Genomic DNA, 27,928 nt, shown 5'->3' on the forward strand with positions numbered 1-27,928 from the left:
CTATATGTGCTACATTTAAATTGGTTTAGGTTTAAGTCCATTTTCTCACTGGACTTCTTATGCTTTATCAGTTGGGTATGCTCAACTAAATATAATTAAGAGAGAGGGCCTGGAGCAATAGCCTATTGGCTAAAGTCCTTGCCTTGAACGTGCCAGGATCCCAAATGGGTGCCGGTTCTAACCCCTGCAGCCCTGCTTCCCATGCTCCCTGCTTGTGTCCTGGGAAAACAGTTGAGGGCAGCCCAAAGCTTTAGGACCATGCACCCATGTGGGAGATCCAGAAGAGGCTTCTGGCTCCTGGCTTTGAATTGTCTCACCTTCAGCCATTGTGGCCGCTTGAGGAGTGAGCCATTGGAAGGAAGATCTTTCTCTCTGTGTCTTTTATCTGTATACCTGACCTTGAAACAAAAACAAAATAAATCTTTAAAAAATGTAATTAAGAGTGTAACTACAAGAAAGATCATATCAGGAGTAATAGTATAAATGCCTGCAAAACAGGGATTCACATTATTTCAACTATTAATGGTGTACACTAGTATTATAAATACAAATGGGATTATAGTTAATATGGAATTAAATAGGAATATTTACCTGAAATATGTATACAAATGATGAAAATATTAGTAGGATGACCAAAAGAAGTGGAAACCAAAAGTATGCTCTCATTGTAACATCCATACTACTTTGAATGTTCATCACTCTTGATCTGTGTTTCAAATTTAGCTGATACTTTGCAAACGTAAATTCAAAGTTTAGATAATAATATGTTTACAAGATCAATATCATTTCACTTAGTCTTTTACACCTTTGAAAACATTTGAATGAACCAAATTATCAGCATTATGGGAAAAGAAAATTGCCCTGTTGATTCCACAAGGTAGATTGTGTTCCCACCATTTTCCCATCATTTTTTCCTATTTATTTTTAAATAAATAAAAGCAATGTACAAGAATATTCTATATATTATACCAAAAGGCAAAATTTTATCTTTTTTTAAAACCGTTTTTGTGTTCTTAGATTCTACAAGGCAACTGCAGACAGAAATCAGTTTCAATAAAACAATAGCACTAATTTTAAAATTTCTAATTTTGTATGGTTGAATGTTCTTGAAAAAAAAAATGGTTCCCACTCCTAAAGCCAGCAAATATAAACTCGCAATAGAGACATACTTAATAAATATATCCTAGAATCCTATTTAGCTTATTCTTGCCTGAATCCATTTTATAGGATGCTATACCCAAATTTCACATGTTGGTGGATCCACAGTTATTAGTATATTCTAATTTTCTTCATTTACTTTCATACTGTGTTCAGAATGAAACTGGATGTTTGACTTGCTAAATCTAGATTCCTTCATCATAGTCCCCTTAGAGGAAGAATTAAAGGTCAGTAGTCTTTTTTTTTTTTTTTCTGCTGAGTGGTTCAAGATGTTTCCTGGGAGTTGGTGTGCTGCAAATATCTGTTCACATTTATATAAATGAGAGCCTTGGAGAGCAGAAACGAATTGAAGCTTCCACTGAGACAGCTGCCCTATAGCATTGTATTGTTCTTACTTAAAAATGAGAAGGCTGCTTTGTCATACCCAAGTATACTTGGATGTTTCCTTAACATCACTAAGGAAACAGTTTGTGCTTTCAGAAAACAAGCTTAATTTTTGATGGGCTCACACATTTTCATGCTGGTATTGTTATTATAACAGATGATTCATTTTTTAGAGTCATATACAAATTAGCAACAGAGAACAGATAGTGTTTCGTTAAAACAGTTGATTTTTGTTGTCCAATAAAAATTGTTTTACTAAGTACAAATGTATGTTCTATTAATAAGAAATTTCTGGGACAACTGCTTTGGCACAACGGGTAAAGCCAACATTTGATATGGCAGTACTTGTTCAAGCCCAGCAGCTCTGCTTTCAATAATGTGTTGTTGTTGCTGTTGTTGTTGTTGTTACTGTTCATGTTCTGATGAAGCCAATAGATGATTGCCCAAGAATATTGGGAGTCTCAGATGTTACTGCTGGTTTCTGGCTTCAGCCATACCAAGTCTTGTCCTCTGTAAGCATTAAAGAATAAAACAGCAGATGGAGCATGTCTCTTTCTCTCTCACTCTCTGTCTTTACCTCTAAAATCAATTAATATGTAAATATTTTAAAATAAATGTTTTAATTCTCTACAAATTTGTGTATTTTTCTTTCCAAGCCATAAAAATATTCATATGTCTACATATCACCCATATTTAGTAATAAGTATTTATGATAACATAAAAGATGTTCAACTAATGATCATATGTGTCATTAAGGATAGATAATATATGATTAATTCTTAGGATTGGATTCAGTTTCATAGCATTAATACAGACACATAAGATATTTAATTTTACTATATCCACATCTCTAAAGCTTGCTAATCATTCTCAGTACTGAATAATAAGCATTATATGTTATGTGAATCATTTCAATTGATAACCACTTATTAATTAATTCATCAATTCAAACATTTACTCCTTTATTAGTCAATACCAATTCTTTCAAAATTTCTGGATAAAAGTCCTCACTCATGTGTATTTTCCTGTCTTGTACATTCTTGGGCTTCAGGCTCTTTTCTTCTTCTAACCATGGTTGAATTGTTCAATGTATCTCTTTCTGTTAGCACACAGCATTTTCTAAATCCCAAGTGAAACTGTACCTGGATCTTAAAGTATCATACCACATCAGCATTACAGGTTTATACTGGTGATCTTCTTTTCAGGGTTGGGGATTTGTCATCAATAATGCTCCAGAATTTTCTGCATGCTTCAGAAGAGCAAAATCCATTGTGTCAGATGCAACGTGTTAATAAACTCCCAGACTTTTTCTAACATATTTCTCTAAAACATTTTTCCTTAGAACTTTTCCATTTTTTTTTCTATTTTTCCTTTTTTCACTTTTCCTGGGATGAAGTCCCATTTATTATTCTAATCAGTAAGCTTTGGATGGTTAGATATGCTTAATACTGATAACCTCAAATGCCTCAAAATGTATTCATTATTCTATCAGAGAATTTATCTACATAAAATGATTCTTCAAACTCAGAACCTCCTTACCATCTATAATCCTGTAAGCTCAGAGACATAAAGCCGTAAGCCATTAATTCAGAAGTTTGAGAAGTTCAGCATATGTAAACTGGGTCAGGTATGAGCTTATGTTCTATATACATATTGGTTTGGTTATCTTGTCTCTGTGATGCCTTTGTTCTAGAAAACTAAGCCCTGAATCAGGCTTCAGGTCCATAACACACACACACACACACACACACACACACCTGTTTTGTCTTTAGTATATTGATAGTAAAGAGCAAGAATAGTAGTAAAAGTATTCAGGTAATTCTCCATTTTCTGTTGCATGCTTGTTAACATGGAGAAGTGAGTAAATGATTGAGATCAGTCAACAGAGTGTGCAGTGCACCACATCCATAAAGGATTTCATGAAAATTTGGTCTTTTTTTAACCCTGTAGTTGGAAAATCATTGATAGTTCTCGAATCTTTCATTCATAGTTATTCATTTTTTAAAATATTTACTTATTTTTATTGGAAAGTCAGATATAGAGAGAAAGAGGGACAGAGACAGAGAGGAAGATCTTTAGTCCACTGATTCATTCCCTAAGTGGGCGCAACAGCCAGAGCTGAGCCGATCCAAAGCCAAGAGCCAGGAGTTTCCTTCGGGTCCCCCATGCAGGTGCAGACTCTCAAGGTCTTGGGCCGTCCTCGACTGCTTTCCCAGGCATCAAGCAGGGAGCTGGATGGGGAGCTGGGCAGCTGGGACATGATCTGACATCCATATGGATCCTGTCATATGCTAGATGAGGACTTTAGCCACTAAGCCACCTTGCAGGGCTCGGTAGTTATTAATTTTTTAATATTATGTCAGTTTTTAATACTGCTCCTCTTCACAAGATGAAATCCATTACATGTGAGAGGAATATGGAATTCTATTTTTGGAAAAAATACATAAATTATTTGCTTTAAGTAAAGTAATATATTTTGCAGAGAAAATGCACACTGTGTATTTGTATTAACTAAAGGAACAGATTGCACAATAAGCCTCAATGAGTTCATTACTCAAATTTTGCTTATTCCAAAATTATTACATAATTGACTTTACAAGTTAAAATATATGAAAACTGAAGATAATAATGCAGATCAGATATAATGATTGGATGGACAAATCATTTTTCTTCTTTTTCTGTTTTATTTGTATACTGATTAATCCACCAGATATATTTAGAGCATTTGCAAAACAAACAAACAAATGAAACACTAAGCCAGCAACTAAATGTTTAAATGACAATGTAGAAAAAAATTAAAACTTAGTAATTAATAATAATAGCTCTAAAAATTTGATAGAATTATGTAGAAACATGGAAAGAAAATGTTAGTCTTTCTCCCAAAAGATTAAAACAAAATGGTTTATTTATCTGGGAGCATGCTTTTCAAAGAATGTATTCAAATAATGAAAGTAGTCATTCAAAGATAAATGTTTCATACTTTCTGCTTGTTTTTGATAAACTGTACATTTAATTCTTACCAATATTCATAGTTTACTTATTTAAATGTAATAAATCTATAAGTAATAAATGTGGATATTTATCTTGTGGAAAGAATTTCTGAGGAAATATAAAAGAGTCTGCTTTTGTTGCAAGCTTTCTAAGAGGTTAAACATGTAACAATCAACATCTCAAAAATCATTGGAGAAACCAAAAATAGTGATGGGCAACATCCTGACAGGCATTTGAAGTTTTCCATTTTAAGAGCCAATCCCAGGCCCGGCAGCCTGGCCTAGAGGATAAAGTCCTCACCTTGAACGCACTGGGATCCCATATGGGCGCCGGTTCTAATCCCGGCAGCTCCACTTCCCATCCAGCTCCCTGCTTGTGGCCTGGGAAAGCAGTCTGGACAGCCCAAAGCCTTGGAACCCTGCACCTGCGTGGGAGACCTGGAAGAGGTTCCTGGTTCCCGGCTTCGGAAAGGCACAGCACCCACCGTTGCACTCACCTGGGAACACTTGGGGAGTGAATCATTGGACAGAAGATCTTCCTCTCTGTGTATCTGACGCTGTATTAAAAAAAATAAATAAATAAATATATTTTTTTTAAAAAGAGTCAATCCCTCTACATATTTGTGAGTCTCGTAAAGTTTTTGAAAATCTTACACCATTGAATCTGTCCATATGTGCTGAAAGGACAAAACATGGAAAATAAGAGAATGTTGAGACTTCTACAACTGGGTAAGAATAGGATGACATAAGCTATCCAGAGGCATGCATACCATAATATTTACTTAAAAGCAGAGCAAAACAAAACAAACAAAAGGCGCTAAGGGTGGAGCCCACTGCCTAGTGAGTAGAGTAACAGGAAGCCGAAAGAGGTCTATTCTCCTGTTTTCAAACACAACAATAACCACCAACTTTGAATTAGGGGATTTGGAAGGTCCTTTAGGATTAAACAGGTGGCATCATAAACACCTTGGGCCAAGAGGCTTTTGCCATGGTTAAGGCTTTGGAGAAGTTAACCGTCGCCATTGGAGATTAAATAATTCAGAGTATTTTAGTGGAGGATAATGGAAATGGAAATGTTTGCTGTGAGCAAAGTGTCTAAGAGGATTTTTGAAAGCATGAACTAGAGTCTCAGAATGAGACAGCAACAGTGAGAGAAAAAGAGTGAATGAAAATCAAGTCCAGAGATTGACTTATTAGAATTGAAAGTTTCTCTATTTAACATCTGCAAGCACTATAAAATGCCTGCAGCTGAAGAATCCATTTAACACTCTTCAAAAAAATTATCTTCTTATTTTTCTTTTTATGCAAATCATTTTGATAATATTAACACTGACAATTGTTCAAACTGATGACTATTAAAATATCATAACCATCGACAATTATGCCTGTAACTAATCCACGAAGAAAGCTTTTATGCTTGTATATTTATTTAAGAATAGATACATAAATATGTATCATTTATACATATATAATATTTTATTCTGTTTTTATAAGTACATACATACACATCTGAAGATATCCTAAAACAGGCTATGGAAAATGGAATAAAAAGCATGAACTGATGTTGGTACAAAAATAAATCTGAAAAAAATTAATGTCAAAAGACACCCAAATGAAGCAGTAAATTCAACAGGTTATTTTTGTTACATAGATCTAAGTTGATTTTTTTTTTCTCCTCTGGGTTTTAGTACTGTTAGAGTACCTAAAAAAAGGTGGGAGGAGTGTAAGACTTCTCTGAAAAAAGCTAACACATGAAGTGACAAGAAGTAAACGCATGAACATGCAATTTTGTAATCTGTGACAACCAATGTTGTGGTGTTTCTATGTGAATAAACATGAATAAGTGTAGAGAGACCAGGAAATAAACTGAGAGACCCTGGGGGGAACTATGAAACATGGTCTTTCCACAATGAGGAATAAAGTTTAGTGTCGAGCTAGCACCAAGGGCCATGAGTTTTGTCACAGATTAGTTTGTACTCACAAGGTTTTTAGGGACTCAAAGAGAGTCTTGGTGGAAAAACAAAGAATGTTATTTTATTGCACACTGTAAAAGTGACAATCAGGGGCTTAGATCTTGCTTAGCAAAGCAGTTCTCACTGAACATGAACACTTCTTGAAGTCAGACTTTTATGTTAAAATGCTACACATACTGGTAAAAATGTTGTATTCTTTGTCATTTAAGTTCTGGAATCAACAAGTCTGTGGAAATGATTCTTTAAGAGAAGAACCAAAGTAACACTCTTTACGTTCTTCCAATGCTTTCACACATATCATGACGGAATCTTGAAGCTTCCGTGTTGGATCCTATGTCTCTCAGTGGCTGTGCTCAGTCCGTCAGTAATGTGGAGAGGGCTGCGGCATTTTAATGCAATAACTTGAGCCACAGTTTCAATTCTGGCATTCAATATCAGAGCGCTTGTTCACATTGTGGTTATTTTTATTTCAGTCCTGCTCCTGATTCTGCACCTAGAAATGGAACTGCTGATGGTCCAACCACAGGAGCATCCCAAGTGTTCCTGGCAGCTGGCGTAAATGTGGCCTAGACTTAGCTGTTTGGGCCATTTGGGGACTGAACCAGTAAATGGAGGATCTTTCTGTCTCTCAGGATCTCTCTTGTTCTCTTTCAGTTTCATTCCCTCTGCCTTTTAAGTAAATCAACACATGTGTATTGAAAAATTTGCAATGATTTGGAACTGAGCATGACAAGTATTTTAGTTTATAGAATCTACCTTCTTAAATAGATTTTAAAAAATCCCTAAAATATTTAGCAAAATACTGAATAAAAAAGTATTCAAACATGATGACTAGGTGTTATTTACATTTGTAAATACAGAGAGAAAACCAGTTTGACTTTTGAAACAGACTTTACTAGCGGCAGAAACTGTCTGAACAGTACGAAATGACTTAATTGCAAGTGGAGAGGATAAACAATGTTAATAAATTCTCCAAAGCAAGGTATGATACAGGTAATCAATGCTGTTCTAATTTCTGGAGACAAACAGAGCCGAGTATCAGTTGAAATTACATTGAGTTGCCTGCAAAAACACTTGAAAGAAATCTTTCAGGTGGAAAAAAAACAAGTTGACAATTAAGTGGGAGGCTAAGCAAACAACTGTTTCTCAAATACAATTAATTATGTGTAGAAGGAAAATATATTTAAACTCACTTGCCGTTAAAAGTGATGTTTATGATAAATGTGGCTGGTATTTAAAATACTTCTGTATATGTTGCATTTTCACTCAGCAATAGCCCAGTTAACACAGGCACTCTTCTAGTAAAAAGAAGGAGGAGGAGGAGAAACAGAAGGAGAAGGACTTCTGCATCTTATATGCAACAAATGTTGGCAGAAACTAGATATTTACCAAACTGAAAAACAATGTAATAACATGTATCAAAGTCACATTATTTGCTTTTCTAAAACGGCTCATTTATTTTTATTTTAAAGGGAGAAAGAGAGAAGGAGATACAAAGAGAAAGATCTTCCATCTGCTGATTCATTCTCCAAGTAGTTGCAATAGCCATAAGCGAGCTGATCTGAAACCAGGATCCAGGAACTTTTTCCAAGCCCCCCATGAGGGTGCAGGGTTCCAAGGCATTGGGCATTCCTCTACTGCTTTCCCAGGGCAAAAACAGGAGGCTGGATTGGAAGTAGAGTAGCCAGGACATAAACTGCAGCCAGTATGCAAGGCTAGGTCTTCAGTCATTAAATACACTATTGTTATAATGACAACAGTGACAATGTTGTAAGTGGCACAGCTTCTTTTAGAACAGTTCTTTTAGAACTTAAAATAATCTTCAATACATAATAAACTGAATAACTCATTTATATATGAAGGAAAAGCAAGAATAGGAATAAAATAGATAGCAGAAGACCATATGTGTGAGTCACAAACAACTTTGAAAACATTACCATACAAGCTTCTCTTTTTTAACTGAAAAAGAAAAACACATTTTCTCTTCACAGGTATAGAAACCCCATCATGTCTTATTTATAACAGCTTGTTACATAGAAGTAAAACCAAATGTTTATTAAAAAAGCATTATCACTGACTTTTGAATGTTACATCATTATTTTTATTAGTACTCTAAGGTTTAAAGAGAAACTTTCCGCTATTTACTTGTCACAAGAAATGCATTAAAGCATTCATTTTGTTCTAGCGACACACTGCTGAGGTACTTATTTATCTACTGCAAACATACACAAAACAAGCCATTGAACTGCCTTCCTTGCGCATCTGTTACAGTCTTGAATAGTATCTACTAGTCATTTAGGCATTCTTCCAGTTTTGGTTTATTTCTGTGTGATTACTTTTAAGATGGGAGACCTTGCCAATAATTGTATTCATTCATTTCCAAAATGTACATTTTTCAAATAGGTGGAAAATCCAGTAATCTCTGAAAAACAGATTTTTCATTCTGGAAGTAAGTGAAGCATGCTTTTGTGTCAGTCTTATTAAATAGTCTTACATCATATTTTTTTAAACAAACAGAAACGTGTAAGTATTCTCTGATTAGAAAAAAAAACACTTTTGTGAAGTGTTCACCATGTGTTCAATAAATGTTTATAGCATATTTAGGGACAAATTATTGCTTTACCGCCTTCAAGACCTGTAGTTCATTGAGTATTTTGCTTCTTTCTATCATTCTCCCCAGTAATTTATGATTATTGTGTGTGTGTGTTTATTTCCAACATTTTCTGAATCTGTATTTTAACATTCTAAAACAATTTTAAGAAAGGAATGCAACATTCCATATTCGGAGAGCAAAACATTCACTTTTTGGAGCACATTAGAAATACAAATTAAATCATTACTGATGTAATGCTGTGTCTTACATAAAGCAATACTGCTATAATCACTTAACTCTCAGATATTTTTGGAGCATGTTAGTGAATTGAGAGTATGATTTGCACTAGATGAAGGTTAGTGGTCAAAGATAGTAAATGCAAATCAACTTCTACAATATATATCGAAAAAGAAAAAAAAAACACCAAAAACACAACTAGTGAAATAAATATCAAAGGTAATTTATCCAGCGCAAAGCAAAGGGAAAAATTCCAGGTAAAATGCTTACAAAATGAGAAAAATACTTTCAAATTTTACTTGTGAAAAGAAATTTAATTCCAAAATGTACAAGATATTCCTATGTATTTATATGCCACTGGAAATGTAGCCTATCTACATTTTCCTTGTTGGATAATATGACTTTTGGCAGATTAAATTCTGTTGATTAAAGGGAAAGAAGAGAGAGGTATGCAGGAAAGAAAGGGAATGAGGAACGCGTGCTTGCCTTCTTGGAACTGTACATAAGGAATACATGGAACCTGTTCATTATATTAATAAAATGATTCTCAAAAGAAAAAGAAAAGCACTAATTGAAGAAAATATGGAGACATAAAATATTTAATACTGATTGTTAAAACGCAAAATTTGTGTAGCCATGATGGGTCACAGTGTACAGGTTTGTGAAAAAAGTAAAATTTATTACATAATTCAAAAATTTCAAATCTGAATATTTATTCCAAATAATGAAGATAATGATCTCAAAGAGTTTTCTGCAGCTTTTGATTCTTCACACCGTATTGTTCAAGAAATGAAAACAACCCAAATGGCTATGGACAAATTAAGTGGATCAAAAAAATGATACATTTAATAAAATGCAGCACTGTGCAGCCTCTAAGAAGATACTGCAATACAAGCAAACCTGGACAAGTTTATGCTAAGATAAATAGGTCAGACACAGAAGGACTAATGACCCTTACACAAAGTACCTAAAACAGTTAATTCTAATGGCTAAAGTCAGTGCCTTGCATGTGCCAGAATCCCATGTAGGTGACGATTAGTGTCCCAAAAAAACAAAGAACGAACAAAAACAGCAAACAGAGAGAACAGTGGTAGTCAGCAAGAGTGGAAACTGGAGTTCAATGAGAATAAAATTCAGTCAAGCAAGTCTGAATGTGCAAAACATATCAGCCAGACAGCATTGTACTATATTCAATCATAATATATTGTACAGTTTAAATATATTAAGGGTGAATCTATTAAGTATTCTTATTTTAGCTAAACAAAGTTACCTCACCTATTGAAAAAAATGATTTGTACTATTGCTATGACTTGACTGTCTTACTCAATTGAGAGGTAAGCTTTCAAAAAGTTTAGATAATGAGGGCATGGCACCGTGGCCTAGCGGCTAAAGTCCTCGCCTTGAATTCCCTGGGATCCCATATGGGCACCGGTTCTAATCCCAGCAGCTCCACTTCCCATCCAGCTCCCTGCTTGTGGCCTGGGAAAGCAGTCGAGGACGGCCCAATGCTTCGGGACCCTGCACCCGTGTGGGAGACCCGGAAGAGGTTCCAGGTTCCCGGCTTTGGATCTGCGCAGCACCAGATGGAAGATCATCCTCTCTGTCTCTCCTCTCTGTATATCTGACTTTGTAATAAAAATAAATAAATCGTTTTAAAAAAGAAATTTAGATAATGAAGGTGATCCTTTTATGAATAGTATTACTGCATTTGTAAGAGTCTTATTGGGAGTTGTTCATCCCTTCCATCATGTACACATGACACACATATCGATCTGTGAGGAACTGCCCTTCCCACCAGATAGTCATTCTAACATCTTGATATTGACTTTCCATTCACCAGTGCTATAAAAAATAATTAAATTTGTGCCGCTTATTACCTATCCAACTTATGACATTTTGTTAGAAAAAGCTGAGGTAAGCAAAGAACCTAAAGTACCTACTTATCAGTAGAGTTGTTATGCGCATCTCTGCTCACATGCACACACATAAATGTGCACATGTTCTCAACATATCACCGTACAAATTCTTCTTTTAAAATTTTTAATCCTTTATTTTTCTTGGAAAGGCAGTTTTGGGGAAAAATACTGCCAGTAAGCCCTGAGGCCACCGAGGGGTTAAGCGAAGTTGTTCTTAGGCTGCAAGAACCACTGAGACAAACTGGTGAGCGATCTCCATTTATGGTGAAAAATTACTAGCTAATATAGTATCAGAAAAAGAGGAAGGCAGAGGAGCGGTCCTGACAGTCCTCCCACAATAACAACATTGTAACTGGCTAGTAGGCATGTATACCTGCACATTTCAGACAAGTCACAGGTCACATTTCTCACCCATGCCTGGAAGTTGTGCCTCAGCATGTAGGCAGGTAGGCCATGACTCATGTGAGCACATAAGCTAACATATAGGCTGAAAGCTATACCTCAAGTCATATTCATCACATATGGCTGGCAAATAGGATATGGGGAGCATTTGACTTCTTAGAGTGGCTTATCAGAGAAGTCCTAGCACAACTTATCCAAGGACAGAAAGGAGAGGCTTGGGTGCAGCCCACCACTCCTGAACAGGCCAAGTTGAGGTTTCAGGTAGTCCAGACAATTGTCAGGGGTTCTCCCAGGGACACAGTGTGCCATGTGCCTAGGACCTCCCATATAGGCTAAGCAGGCAGAGATATAGAGATGGTCTTCCACAAGGCAGATCTACAAAGAGAAGGAGAGACAGAGAAAACGATTTTGGATCAGCTGGATCATTCTGCAGAGCTGAATCGATTTGAAGCCAGGAGCCAGGAGCTTCTTCTGGGTCACCAATGTGAATGCAGTGTTCCAAGCTTTTGGACCATTATCTACTCCTTTCTCAGGTCACAATCAGGGAGCTGGACTGTAACCAAGGCAGTGGGGACAAGAACCCAAGCTTCTATTGGATCTCAGCACACGCAAGGCTGGGTTTAGCCACTAAGCCATTGCACTGGGTGCAACTTTGATTTTTTTATAAGTGATTTTTATTATTAATATTTTCCATACTGTGGAACTCTGTTTTGTCACTGCAACAAATACATGACATTTTTATCCTCTCAAGCAAGGAAAAAAAGAAAGATAAAACAAGTAATTGTGTCCCTGTTTGATGCAATCTGTGTGATGTGGAATGCACTTGCATAGGCCAGCTTGTGTCATGTATGAATCTTTAGATTCATATAATAAAAAGAATGCAGGGGTTATATTTTCCTGCCATTTAATTGAAATTACATTGAATGAAGATAGAAACCTAAAATTCACATCAAATGCATGGAGCAGATTTGGCCTGGCTTGTTCAATACTTGCTATCTGTTAATTGACATTTACTTCTTCATTTTGAAGTCATTCCCAGGAGACAATGCGCCATTCAATTTAAGGGTAAAGCACCGCTAATACAAAACTTGCAAAAATGTTATCTGAAGTTTGTCACATACCCTCAAAAATTTATCAAGCACATTTTTATTAAATGTTTTGTAAAGAGTAGGGAGGTCAAATCAGATAACTATCACCAGTGTTATTAAAAAGCTAATCAAATTGAATCAAGTGACTATATTAGTTAGAAGTGAAAAGGCCATGCAATGCACCTTGCATTAAGAGGAAGCCCGGTGACTTAATTATGAATCTGAACTTCTTGAGCTTGACATTTATCTCCTTGGTGCATAATTTTTTTAATGCAGTAACTCATATAATATAATATAAGGTTTCTAAGCTGCATAAACACACACAGGATACCAACTAAGATCCCAATTCGATCATGGATAAATTAGCATAAGAGGTTTGTCAAAGAAGAAGCCTATTATTTTTACACTAAATATGCAAATAATATCATCTGCTCTTTGAAAGAGGAGAGAATAAAGGCTCCTAAATGAAATGTCTGTCACAAAATGTCATGTATTTCCATACTCTTATCAAACTCTTCTGATTTCATTATCAAATGTAATAATAGTATTCATTTTATAGCTGTTAATCACTATGACATAAAAATTGAGGGACAATAAAGGCTGAGGTGACACAAGTGACCTTACCTGTTTCTTCCCACTACAACTTTTAAACCTGTACATTTCTCTGAAACAACATGGAAATTATAAAATGCCCCTTATAAAATAAGGAGTATAAAAGTGAGCATTTTTTAGTAAAAAAGTTATATGTTCTCCCAAAATATAAATATCCACATTTTCTAACTAGAGATGTTATTTTACATTAAAATAACTGCAGATGAAATGACGTATCTTCATAAGAATTGAACATTTTCAATGTTTCTTTTTCTTTTATCAACAGATTCCAAAGTATATTATTTTATTCCCAGAGTGGTGATATAGTACTAGAATGGATGAGCTTTGGTTATCTATTTTAGTTAAACATAATATAGGTGTGTTTTGATTTATAGAAATATTTATAATATCAAACAGAAAAGAGTTATCAATCACAAGAGGCTGGACATATCTATTCTGCAAACTTGGCTAAATCTCTCTGCAGTTCTGATATTGCCTTCGATCAGCAGTACTTTTTGAAACATCTTGTCTTTGCCATGTATATGTTGAGGCACCTTTTAAAAAAAAGTGGAGATTTGGAGATTATTTTTTTTAAGGATTTTCTTTTCTATTTGTGAGAAAGGCAAATACCCATAAAAATAATAGATTTGATTACAAAATATAAGCAAATATTCCTTGAATTAACTTTCATAAAAACTTAGATGCCCTTTATCAAATCACAACGAAACCTGAAAACAGCATAAAAAAGGAGTCACAGATTTTGCATGTGTGTAAAGACCACCAACTAATGTATCACTTGAAGGTAAAATATACTTTGTGAAACATGGTGGTAGTGGGAACGCAATTTATGTCACTGTTCAGATTGCCATAAAATAATATTGCAAACAGTGTGGCTTATCCATCAGAAGGCTAGAATTTGGACTTCATTCTGCAAGCAGCACTGGTTTGCACTTAGATATTTTCTGTTCTTGTAAAACAGCACCTCATTATGTAATGCTATGTTATTTTCTCCTTAGAAGCACAACTAATGTCTCCTTTTGGACATCTATCAGGATAAATTAGGTCACCACCAATATGACATTGTTTCTTAAAGGTTCTAATTCCTGAAAGACTGAATGTGAATTTTGGTGATACACAATTAAATCTATATCATGTAGAAAAACATTGAACTAAATACAGACTGGAATAAAAGAAAAAAAAATGAAACAGGTTGTTCATGCTAGGAAAATAAGATACTATTTTATAGCCTTATTATAATTAGATCCTTTACAACATCTTGTAAAGTATACCAAATCATTTCCAAAACATTATCTGTAAAAGTTAAAGTAGTACAGAATCACAGAGAAATATATGTATAGCAACCAGAGAGGAAAATTGCTGATTTTCACCATCACATTTAAAAAAAAAATCCTAATAACTTTACTTGAATAGAATGGAAATAATGAAATGAATTAACAATGGTTCATCCATAAAACTAATATATTTCCTTTTAATTGTTAGTTTTACAGACAGATAATTCTAAATTTGCCTCCCAGTGTTTTTGTTCTGAAAATAAGATAGTCATTGATATGGTTTAACACTTGTGAAATTTCAAAATAAAGTTTTGGTCTCTATATAGGAAAGAGTTTGAGCAAGAGGATTGGAGTGTCACCAGCTTTCACACATTAACTTTGACGTCTTTGATCAGTTATACAAAAAATACAAAAAAAATCTACATTTATAAAGAGTACACTCCAAACAAGATGTAGTATACAAAGTCTAAGGTGAGTCAAAAATAGTAAATTATCTGCATTAATGTAGATGCAGAAAGGAAAAGAAAGGACACATAAGCTAACAGATTGCTGTTTGTGAAAGGTAGTTCCTTCTCTTGTCCACTTGTTCCTAAATTCCAAATATGAGGAGAAATATTTTTGGCTTTTCCCTTTTCAGTATCAATTTGGATGTTAATCCACTATATAGTTTGTAATTTGCATAACTAAATTTGGAAGCATTTTATCATGAAAAGGTGCTGAATCCTTTCAAACGCTTTCTCCTCTAATGCCAAGACTGACACAGGGTGTATGTTCTCCCTGTAGCTGATGTGATCTGTGAGCCTCTATGGGATGAGTCTCACTTGGTATGTAAATTTTTTGGCGTGATTTTGGGTTTGGTTTGCTAGACAAGCCTGTATGATCACAAACAGTAAAATAGGGTAAATTTTTCCCAACATGCATGCCAGCAGATATCATTAGTAAAATTCTGAGTGGAGGTCAACCTCGCTGGAGTTAGACGGAAACTTAATGTGGTGATTATTGGCCTTTCACTAAGCTAAGGAGCTTGAGCATGTTTTGATATGCTATTAGCCGTTTGAATTTCTTGTTTTGAAAAACGCCTTGTCATTTTCTTCATCCGTTTATACACAGGGTCATTGTTTCACGATAATTTTCTAAAGATCTTTGTAAACCCTGGATATTAGGCCCTTGTTGGTTCTGTGGTGTGCACAGATTTTTCCCATTCTGTTGGCTGCTGCTTCACTTTGTTGATCATTTCTTAATTTCCTATATTCCTATTTGGTTATTTTGTTTTTAACTGCCTGTGTTTTGGATGAATTTTCTAAGAAGTCTTTGCCGATGCCTGTATCTTGTAGGGCGTTCCCCATGTTTTCCTCTGGTTTTTGATAGTTTCTGGGTGTTGATTTAGATCCTTCATTAATTTAGAGATGAATTTTATATAAACTGACAGCTGGGTATCTTGTTTTCTGTTCTCCTGACTGTTATCCAATTGTCCCAACAGCATTGATTGAAGAGCCAGCATTTTCCCCTGGATCAAGGTCTTTTGTTGGCTGCACATGTTTGGGTTCATTCTTGGTTTCCACCGCTCCGTGGATCTTACTCTTTGTGTCTGTAAAGCAGTTTCATTTCTGTTCTATAGATATTCTTCTCTGTTTTTGTACCAGTTATAGATTCTTTTGATTACCACTGGTCTGTAGTAGGTCTTGAGGATTGAAATTGTGCTTTTTTCCAGTTTTATTTATTTATTTTTTTTATTAATCAGGATAAATTTATCAATTTCAGTCTCTTCTGTTTCCAGATAATTTTTTAAAGATTAATTTTATTTTTGTTAGAAAGTCAGATAAACAGAAAGGAGGAGAGACAGAGAGGAAGATCTTCTGCCTGATGATTGACCCCCCTAAGTGACCGCAACTGGCAGAGCTGAGCCGATCTGAAGCCAGGACCCCGGAGACTCTTCCGGATCTCCCACATGGATACAGGGTCCCAAAGCTTCTTTGTCTAGCTCCAGATCTTAGTAGAAAAGCTTTAAATCTTTTCCCATTAGTGCACTACTGACATTTTGGTTTTCATATACGGCTTTTATTGTGTTTCAAAATGCTCTGTCTACATCTATTTCATTTAGAGCATTTATCATGAAATGGTATTAAAGTTTATCAAATGCTTTCTCTGCATCTATTGAGATGATCATTATGACTTATTTTTCTTCATTGTCTTGATATAATGTGTCACATTTATTGATCTGAACATGTTAAACCATCGCTGCATGCCAGGGTTGAATCAACGTGAATGACACATCTGATGTACTGTTAGATCCTTGGGCTAGAATTTTGTTGAGTTTTGTTTCTAAGTTCATAAGGGATATGTCTTTTTTCAAAGATATATTATTTATTTTTATTTGAAATTCAGATGTACAGAGAGGAGGAGAGACAGAGAGGAAGATCTTCCTTCCGATGATTCACTCCCCAAGTGGTCACAACAGCTGGAGCTGCTCAAATCCAAAGCCAGGAGCCAGGAAACTCTTCTGGATCTCCCACGTGGGTGCAGTGTCCCAAGGCTTTGGACCGTCCTTGACTGCTTTCCCAGGCCACAGGCAGTGAGCTGGATGGCAAGTGGGGTCTTCGGGGTTAGAACTGGTGCCCAAATAGGCTCTAGAGTGCGCAAGGCAGGGACTTATGTGCTAGGTCACCACTCCAAGCCAGGATACAAGTTTTTAGCTATCTCTCTCTCTCGCATATCTTCTCTGTCATTTTTTAAAATTTAGCTGAGCTAGTGGAGTATCTGTTTTGTTGACTCATCAGTGAACTGGTACTTTGATATTTTGATTCATTGATTTTATGTATTGTTCTTTTGTTCTCTATTTATTTCCTCCATTACCTTGATTATTCCTTTGTTTCTTTTAATCTGTTTTTTATTAATTACATTGCATTATGTGGCACAGTTATGGTGGGTTCCTCCACCTTGTTGCATTACCACAGTTCAAATTCACATGAGATTCTTTCATTGCAAGCATATACCAAGCATAGAGTCCAGCATCTTATTGTCCAGAGAGAAATTTATTCTTAAAATCTCTTTCAAATATTAGATAAGTTGCATTAAGTATACCATATTATTTGCAATATATAATTTATCTCAAAAAGGATGAAATAATGTATTTAAAGGAACATGAGGAAATAAGGGGTAACATTATTATGGGTAAAACCCGAGCATGCTCATTTAACTTACCTGAGGTACTGTATGTACAAGTATGTTAATAAATGATGTATTCAGAGGCAGCCATTATGTTAGGCAGTGAAGACACAAAGTAAATAAATCAGTATCTGCACAGTATGCACTGCATTTTAGTGGGCTCATGCTGGAACCTAAAATATACCAGTAAAATTGGTTGAAATTAAACACTAATTTTAGAAATATATTTTATTTTATTTTTATTTTTTTATTATTTATTATTTTTAATTCATTAATTACATTGTATTATGTGACACAGTTTCATAGGTACTTGGGTTCTCCCCACCCCTCCCCAAACCCCCCCACCATGGTGGATTCCTCCACCTTGTTGCATAACCACAGCTCAAGTTCAGCTGAGATTCCCCCATTGCAAGCATATACCAAACATAGAGTCCAGCATCTTATTGTCCAGTCAAGTTCAACGGCTTCTTAGGTATACCCTTTCTGGTCTGAAGACAGAGCCAGCAGAGTATCATCCCAGTCAATTGAAAGCTCCAACATACCATCAGCAAAAATTTACATCATTATGGAATTAATTGACATAGTAATGAGTAACCAATATGTTAAAAGTAAATGCGAGTTCCTAGCCACCTTCTGTGACCACCTCACTTACATTTCAATTTTAGTTTAGACACAACATATAACATTCATAACATAACATGTTATACATAACATCATATCATCTTAAATTAAGGCAATTTTAAATCACTTTTTGTTGTATGGGTACAAATGAAAAAAAGCAATGAAACCAATGTGTTTAATTTGAAGTGTTATGGATATGAGCATGTACATAATTGTGATGTTATCACCATGTTCAAATTCATAACTATATATCAACTCAATAATATAGAGCGCATTCACAGTTTTGATGAGGAACTGTCTTAACAGATGACATGTATCTAATAATTTTTCGCACAGATAACATATAACTTTATGTACACATCACTACACCCTCTATGTAATGTATATATCAATAAAAAGAGAGACACAAAGACCATTTGTCAAATACTTGGAAATATCCTTTCTCCAAAATCAAAAAAACGAACCCCAAAGCCAATGCAAAGAAGTTTTCTACCCATGTTATCTTATAGTTATATACTTTCAGATATTAATCTTAAGATAACTAATTTTTATATAATGCAGTATTAAAAATATGAATCATTATGTCAAAATGCCTATCTTATTCAACACCTTGTTTATAAAATGATAAAGCACAGTCTGATAATTCAGTAATCATAGTCTTTCTGGGAGAGCAAAGCAAAACAAAACATATAATTTAAGACGTCAGTTGGCATTTTGTATTTGAATATATCGTGTTTGACAACATTTTATCCACAGTGGAAATTCCTTCAAGATTAAATTTAATCTTCTCAAAATTTTATTGACTAAGCTTATATAACATTCTCCATTTCAACAATGCACACAACATCTTCACCTGTGCATTAAAAATATATATATCTTTTCCATGAAAATCCTCAATTAAGAAATTCTATTTAGAAATAGAGGCAATTCAGCCAAGTTTTCTGGCTTAATTTTTTTCCAGTTGCTTTTCTATTAGTATCAAAATTGTAGTTGAGTTTTGCACTAAGTCTCCAACCTCTCAAAATCGTGCATCAGGATTAGAATTAGCTTCCAATTGTCTGCTAATTTTTTTTAAAGATTCATCCATTTTTATTACAAAATCAGACATACAGAGAGGAGAGACAGAGAGGAAGATCTTCCGTCCAATGATTCACTCCCCAAGTGAGCGCATCGGCCAGTACTGCGCCTATCCGAAGCCAGGAACCTGGAACCTCTTCCAAGTCTTCCATGCGGGTGCAGGGTCCCAAGGCTTTGGGCCGTCCTTGACTGCTTTCCCAGGCCACAAGCAGGGAGCTGGATGGGAAGTGGAACTGCCGGGATTAGAACCGGCAACCATATGGGATCCCGGGGCGCTCAAAGCAAGGACTTTAGCCACTAGGACACGCCGCAGGGCCCAGTCTGCTAATTTAATACTCTGATCTCTTCCCAGCAATCACGGGAGTTCATAATGGCATGAACAATGTATAATTCTCAATGTACTTTTTCCACAGCAGGTCAGTAATTTCTGGTGCCTCACAGCATGCGTTTCTTCATAAACATATTTAAAATTGAAATTACTCTTTAATCCGTGAGTTGCAGAATGCATGTTCTATAATGCATGTTCTGTTACCAGGTATGAAGCCAACATTTATCCCATGGCATCAGCTTATCTGAGTTCTCATGAATGAACAGTAATATTTACAAAAGTGATCTTATACTTTTTTGACATTTGCGTTAGTAATGAGTTTAAAATACCCAATAAAACATATGGTACAAGAATTTGTTTTCATTCAGTCATGTCTTATTTGCAAAACTGGTATACGAAGAGTAAGGATAGAATGTTCTGAAGGGAGTTGGGAGCAGGGGTGTTGGTTCAGTTGCTAAATCCTCATCTTGCATGTGCCAGGATCCCTGTTTGCAACCTAGGAAAGCATTAGAGGATGGTCTAAAGGCAATGCACCTGCGTAGGAGACCCCAAGAAATTCCAGGCTCCTAGCTTCAGATTGATTCAGCTCTGGCTGTTGTGGCCACTTGTGAGTGTACAAGCAAATGGTAGTTTCTCTCCTTTTATCTCTCTCTCTTTCCCCTCTCTCTGTAACTCCTCCTTTCATCTGAAAATAAAATAAATCTTAAAACAATATGACCATGAAGCGCCCTGGGGCCTTTGGAATGGCAAATGGTCTTCAGACTCAGCAGGAATTATTCCTGCAAACATGGTCAGCCTTTCTTTTCAAGTTTTTAAACAGACAAGTATTCTTTCTCTCCAAAGATGAAATTCCTAAGTGGTGTTATTTCACACATTATAGTCTAAAGATAAGTGTGACTGCCTTCATTAAATGTCTTGACTGAATCGTTGAGATAATTTGGTTGCACAAGTCTCACTCCTTTTATTGGTGTTTTCTTTCTTTGAGCACATTGTTCAGTCCCTGTTGATTTCAGATCTTCTTTTACAGCTTCCACACGTCTATGAGTTCATACAATTCATAGATTTGAATATAGAGTTTTGCTCTGGATTAAACTTTACAATATGGCAGTGTTGTAGATGATTTTGCAATCTATCTATATCACTAAAATTTTCTCCATATCAATAATATATCATTTCTCATCACTAGTGTGTTCATTAGAATAGTAATTTTAATTCCCATCAATAATTTTTCTATTATATTCAAAATATGGCTTTTCACAGTAAGGCATCTAGCTTTTAGTCTATCTCAACTTGGATATGGTTTCTTTACAAATCTGCATAATTTCTAGGTTCTAATTAAAAATCAGGAACAGTCAAATGTTTCTTATACTTGAACACTTTGAGTCCACTGTATGGCAATTAATTTTCCTATTTTCATATTGTTTTCATATTGTCATGTTCCACGGAACAGTGAAACATAAGATGAAGAGGTATGGGAAATAGGAAATGGCCAATGGAGTAATATTCAATATTTATGAATTAAGTTTGTTATATTATGTGGATGGATTTCATGGATTCATAAATCAAATATAATAGTTATATTACAGACTACTCATAACAGATGGCACAGAAATGCTACTAGAATCTATAGTAAAGATTTTCCTTACAAAACTAATGCAGTCAGTATGGAAGACAGAATGAAAAATGCTCAGACAACTGAAAGTTGATCTATAATATGATCCATTTATTGCATTCCTAAATATAACCAAAGGTCATGGAATCTTCATATGAAAAAGTGACCTGCAAATCTCTATTTATGGAAACATAATCTGCAATTGCAAAAACACTTGTAATTCAATTCAAATGCCTATTGAAAGAAGAATGGATGAAAAACATGCATCTACTCCATGGAATACTACTAGGCAATTAAAAAGAAATAAATTCTATCAATTGCAAAAAAAAAAAGCCCAATTTGTGGATGGAGTAGAGAGCTGGAAAGGAGAGTCACTAGGCGAGGTGACAGAAAGCCTGGGAGCCCATTGGAGGAAAGCAGTAGGCACACAGACTAGAACCAGCAGCCCAAGGAGGGTGAGCAAAGCTGAGCCAAAGGAAGGCACCCCAAGCTGCAGACAAAAGCCTGGTGAGAGTTGAACCAGTACAGATGGAACAGGGACAGAAAGACTATAAGCACTAACCTCCCCAAAGAAACAGTGGGAGGCAAAAATCCCAAAGGACAAAATTCTGATGAAGGAAAGCAAAGCTAAGAAAAATCCACAGTCACATACATAATCAAATGCAAGCTGACCCAGGAGGTCAGACCCCTAGGGAATGAGCCATTGGGGAGGGAGCATCTGGTGAGTGAACCATCTGAGAGAGGGACACAAGGAGCAAGAACTGAGTCTACTCATGCTCAACCCTGTGCCCTAATCCTCCCACCCCAACCCCAGAGAGATATCAGGACCACCAAAGAGGAAACAGCAGGATCCCTGGTGGGTAGGGGGCAAAAACTGGATTGTGAGAAACTGCACAAATCACAGTGGGAACCACTGAGAAATCCCCGATGCATTTATGTCAGTTACCACTAGGACTCAGACACCAAATAACACACAAGGGTAAAGACTCACAACCACATAGGGCTGCAGGTGCAAGTGCCCATTGGGGTACACCTGATCCACAGAGGTTGTGAAGAATGTGAGTCAGAGAGGGACTCTCCCCAAGTGGGTGTACAGTGGGTGTTCCGCAGCTGCTGAAACGCCAGTGTGTGCTGCAGCTGGCCAACACTTGAGACCTGGACACCAAAGAGCATAGGAGGGTGCAGACCTCTCCCACATGACCTCAGCTGCAAGTGTCTGGTGGCAGAGAGGCTGTGGACAGGACAAGTGCACAGTAGGTGTCTCTCTGCACCTCAGCAGCCTCCCTGCCCCCCGACACATGAGAGGACAGGATCGAAACACCAGAGACTGAAGGCTTACAGGGGCACGCACATTACCATCAGGAACCAGAAAGCCCACAGATCTGAAAGGGCGTGGGGAAGGGAACAGAAAAACAGGGAGAAGCACAAATGAGGGGATTAGTGCTTCCTTCAAAAATCAACAAAAGTATCTCAGTCTCCGAGTTGCAGAATGAAGATATTGAGGTGTTCTCCGACAAGGAATAAAAAGAATAGTGATAAAACTCTTTGGCGACTGTGAGAAATGATGACAGGAATCCAAGCAATTTAAAGAATATATCACCAGAGAGATAGAATCCATGAAACATGTCCAAACTGAAATAATTTTGATCTAAAGAAAACAATAGAAAGCCCCAACAATAGAATGAATGCTGCAGAAGAATGAATATCAGAATTGGAAGATAACTAATTCAAGAACACACTATGAATTAGACATGTGGAAAGCAGTCTGAATAAATTAAAAAAAAATCTATCCAAGAAATGAATGACACCATCAAAAAATCTATGATCAGAATTATAGAAATTCCTGAAAGCATGGAAAGTGAGGCAGGGTTGTAAGAAGCATTCAATAAAATTATAAATGAGAACTTCCCAACTGGAAACATAAGGGGAGTTCAAACACAGGAAAGGGGAGAACCCCCCAAAAGCATTTGATCCAAAAAAGCCTCCTTGTTGTCAAGCTTCCTTCAACTGACCATAAAAAAAAGAAAGGAAGAAAAGAAATTCTGAACCAAGCATGAAAAGGATCATATAACATATGGATTAAAATCAAACAGAATCATTGCCAACTTCTCAGAAGAGACCCCCTCAAGAAACAAGAGAATGGAGTAACACTTCTTATACCCTGAAAGAGAAAAACCATCAGCCAAAAATTGTATATCCACCAAAGTTCTCATTGGCATTTGAAAACAAAATAAAATATTTCCAAAATATTAAGAGGTTAGAAGAATATGCCAACACTAAGCCAGCCCTAGAAACAATAAAAGGTGAGTTTCTGAGTAGGAAGTTAACCGTAACCAACAGTGGCAAAGGGGAAGATCTTCCCATTAAAATCCACAAAAGAAGCACAAGTCAAATATAGGCCTCAACACACAAAGAAACAAAAACACTGAAAAAAATGACAAGACTAATTTGTAACCTATTAATATGAATCCTGAACACAAATGGCCTAAAATCATAAAGACAGAGATTAACACAATGTATCAAAAAGCAGGATATGAAATCTGAAAGTATAGAAAACAACATTTCCTGCTGATGGAAAGAAAAAAGAGCTGGTGTAGCCATTCTAGTATTAGAAAATACAGAGTTCATGGTGAGATAATATCGGCATTATTGCAATTATAGTTTTGGCAAGCTATTTTATGTTTGTCAAGCAAATATTCAAGAATTATATAATGTAGTAACTATATTAAATGTACTGTATGTTGTTGAAATTCATATCTTTTCATTTCATTTCATTATTGTTGGAGTCATTTCCTGTATTACCATGGCACAGAATATTCAAATTTACTTAAACCTTTGTTTAATGGACCAATAAGCCAATGATTATACCATATATTAAAATGTTTCTTCAAAAATTCTAGAAAAGATAAGAATAAAAAATATTAGCACTACCAATTCTTTTTAAAAATAAATTTTACCTGTTACAGACTTGCTTCCATATTTCAAAATTTGTATTGTATCTGTCAGGGAAAACCTTTACAGAGAATGAATTGTATGCATGCTCACATACACGTATGTACATACATGATGAGTTAATATCCGTGCTTCTAAACAACTTAAAATATTTATGCTGATCTGTGCTGCTGATATAATTTTGATACATGGATTTGCAGATTTATGTAAAATATAGGTATTTCCTCTCTGGATGTTTCTGTTCTTTTAAACAATTTTAATATACCATCATTTAGAAATTATAATGAGCCAACATTTTCAGGTGTGACAACACAAAGAGAAGCAAGATTTTTATTCTGTTCTGCATAGATTCTAAAAACAAATGGCTATTAGGTAGCCTCAAAGACAATTAACCCTATGTAATGAAAGTTCCAAATGAATCGCTAGTCTTGTGCCAATAACCTGATTGCAAACCACAAAGGTGTATGCCTGCATGGGCAATGAGAAGAAACTTTTTGGCACCCAGGAGACCAAGCACCTGCCAAAATACCTACTCACCAGGTGTGAGGGATTTGGGGGGGTCAAAATGGGTTTGAGAAATTGATCACCTACCCAACCTAAATTTCTTTTAAATTTTCACATAGCAAATGCTGACAACTTAAGCAGAAAAAGTAATCAACCACACATCACCATTCCTTTTATTGAATATACAAATTGACAACAAACACAGATATACACTTTGACAGAGACAGCACAGTCAAAATATGATTCTCTGTACATTCCAAGTGGTATCATACAACCCTAGGAAATTTCTGATTTTCTAGCCTTGGAGGATACAATCAACGGGGTTATTCAGAAGGGCAGTATTTAGACAAATTTTTAATGGCCTTCCCAGTTATATCAAGAAAGGTATACTAAGGAAAGAAAATGGAGAAAAACTGATATTTTACACTATTTGTGAATGTAGAATTTGGTAATTTGAAAGCAAGCAGATGGCCCGGTATGAAATTTGGGAGGCGATGCAAAAAATCTTGACCTATACTGTACTTAAAACATCAAACTGCTTATTTAAAAATCTCATTAAAATTTCTAGATACAAAATACTGCCATTGCAATTCCATCAATCTGTGGAGCTTATTCTTGCAATATGTTCTGCAGTACCTGCATGTAAATTGTTTTCAGCTGCATATGCTTGTTACTGTTTTTCCCCTTAAAACATATAGTTCTCCAATGGTATGCTCATTCTTTTTTATTTACTTCTGAGATTACAAAATAATGACCATATATCTTAAAAACCTCAGAACAAAGTTGTATTTACACATGCTTTTAAGGTAATTAACATGTGTTTAATATCACTTGAAGCTTTCATGCGAGAACATAATGAGTATTAACATCTCCATTAAAATGTGAGGATTCACTATGGTTGACTTCATTGTAGCACATAACATGTCTATAAAAATATTATTCATTGTATCCCACCAGATAAAATATTTTACAAGCCACAGATATTTAAAAATAGAAATAGAAGAAAATTTCTAAGATTTCGCCAAGAACTTGTATTTTTCAGTTACTTTTTGTTTTATTTTATGTTTGCTTTGTTACACATAGAAATCAGGATAAACCAGATATATTTGTTTTGTATATTTCTGTTGTTCCCTGTCCTTAACCATCAGTCCATCTATTAAAAATAGATGAAAGATTTCTATGCTTGAGGACTAACTCACTTTTCAGTTCTGTCTAAAAGAGAAAAAGGAACGTTGCGACAGCTGTCAAACTCCACTGGCAATCCATTTTTAGAAATATCTCATTATACTGCCTAAGAAGAAAATATTTTCTTAATGCAGTCTCATTTGAAAGTTTTCAAAGTACATTTAATATTTTACCAATATGCACACTCAGTTCCTAATTATTTTTGGATCCTGCTGAGTAATTTTCTCAGCTTCTTAGTTTGGTGATTTGCATTCTTACTCACATCTGGGTTCTTTTTCTGTCTTTCATTTTGTATTGTTTAGATTGACATAGGAGCTTCAGTTTTCTCTTAAGACAAGATAAAACTCCTTTAAAAATGGAAATTTCCTACAATCTTGTAAACTGTGGATGTCTTATTTATACTTGCTTTTAAAAAGTCAGTTGTAAGACTTGCATAAAGGCTTGTTTTTTCTTTGCCAGAGAAAAGTGGGATTTGATCCAGTTTTCCAAATCAAACTTTATTTTTTCCAACTCTGGCCCATAAATAATGATGGTGTGTGATGCTGTGTATCTTCCTAACCGAGCTTTGGGCCAAAGTTGCACTGGTTTCCGTGTCCTCCAGAGACAACACACTACAGCTGCAATAACAAGTATGAAGAAACAGCCTTATTTTCTATCTGATACAATACTAATGTGAAAGCATTCATTCTGGAATTTAAGTGAAAACCCAATTATCTATCACTCTCATTAAATTCCAATATGATTTTGTTCTATATGGACAATGGGGAGGGACTTTGTAGCAGTCAGTATACAATTGCCACATATTACCAGAGCATTACAAAGGCATTTAAAATAAAATTATGTGTAAATTATCATCATTGAAATCAAACCTGGATACAATGACCATTTGCTAAATAACACCATTTAAATGGCAAGTACATGCATATATAATTTATAGTGCACAGGTAAAATTATGCATTATTTTAAGAATCAAAGAAGTCTCATTTTGAATGACAAGATAGCCAATTAGAGATGTGGATACCGACATGACATACATGTTGCAATTATTAAGTATTGTGCAATTAAATCAACAATTTTTTTTAGGATTTATTTTTTTAATTGAAAAGGTAGATATCCATAGAGAAGGAGAGACAGAGAGAAAGATCTGCCCGCTGATACACTCCTCAAGTGGCTGCCATGGCCAGATCTGAGCCAATCTGAAGAAGGTGCCAGGAGATTTTTTCAGATCTGCCTTCCTCTTGGGTGCAGGGTGTCAAGTCTTTATGCTACCCTAGACTGCTTCCCCAGGCCACAAGCAGGTAGCTGGATGGGAAGCTAGGCAGCCGAGATTAGAACCAGCACCCATATGGGGATGCAGGCATGTGTAAGGAGAGGACTTAAGCCACTATGCTGTTGTGCTGAGCCCAATGAACAAATTTTCTTTGTAACCATCCTCCATTCAGTTGAGACACATGATAAAAACAGAATGTCTCAGTATACAAATAGAAAATATATAGGAGAATCAAATGGAAATTTTAAAATAGGAAAATGAAATTCAAACATGAGTTTGTAAGGGTGTGAAGATTATAAAAGGAATTAATGAACTTAGCTTAGATAATGGAAATTATTATTGAGAGAAAGAAAATAATTTAAAAAGAAAAATGTAAAGTGAACTTCAGGCAGCATTAGAAACAGTAACAATATATTGTACATATATAAAAGTGTCAAGTGTTTGATATGATGCTTGTCACTTCACACATTTGAATCCTAAAATGTTGTGCTTTGATTTGAGTCCCGAGCTTCACTTCTGATGCAGCTTCCTGAAAATTTGCGCCTTGGAAAGCAGTAGTGACGGATGAAGTACTTCAGTCTCTGATAGCC

Source organism: Ochotona princeps, chromosome 3 (genome assembly GCF_030435755.1).
Source record: "Ochotona princeps isolate mOchPri1 chromosome 3, mOchPri1.hap1, whole genome shotgun sequence".
Taxonomy (NCBI): domain Eukaryota; kingdom Metazoa; phylum Chordata; class Mammalia; order Lagomorpha; family Ochotonidae; genus Ochotona; species Ochotona princeps.